The following is a 365-nucleotide window of genomic DNA, read 5'->3' as shown; positions in this document are numbered from 1 at the left end:
AAAAGCTTCTCAAGATTTATAACTCAAAATAGGATTTATGCTGAAATATAATGATAATGAGGCATTCAAAACTGGAGCATGTATATATGAATAACTGAAATATCTGACCTAGCATGTGTAATTCAAGAACTAAAGAAATACATAGCTAGGGTTCTGAAATTCATGCGAGAAACTGAGCAATAACATGATAATCTGATTTGGAACATATTAATAACTAATTCATGATGATCCGCAGTAATTCTAGAAACCCTAGGTCTATTCATAATAAGGGAATCAAGAAACTGACTGAATTCTAGGGACCTAATGGGCGAAAGGAACCCACTAGTGAAATCCCACATACATGGTGACGAATTCCACGGAGAAAT

Source organism: Solanum tuberosum, unplaced genomic scaffold (genome assembly GCF_000226075.1).
Source record: "Solanum tuberosum cultivar DM 1-3 516 R44 unplaced genomic scaffold, SolTub_3.0 scf00058, whole genome shotgun sequence".
In the NCBI taxonomy this organism is placed as follows: Eukaryota; Viridiplantae; Streptophyta; class Magnoliopsida; order Solanales; family Solanaceae; genus Solanum; species Solanum tuberosum.
Note: the sequence above shows the minus strand (reverse complement) of the source record.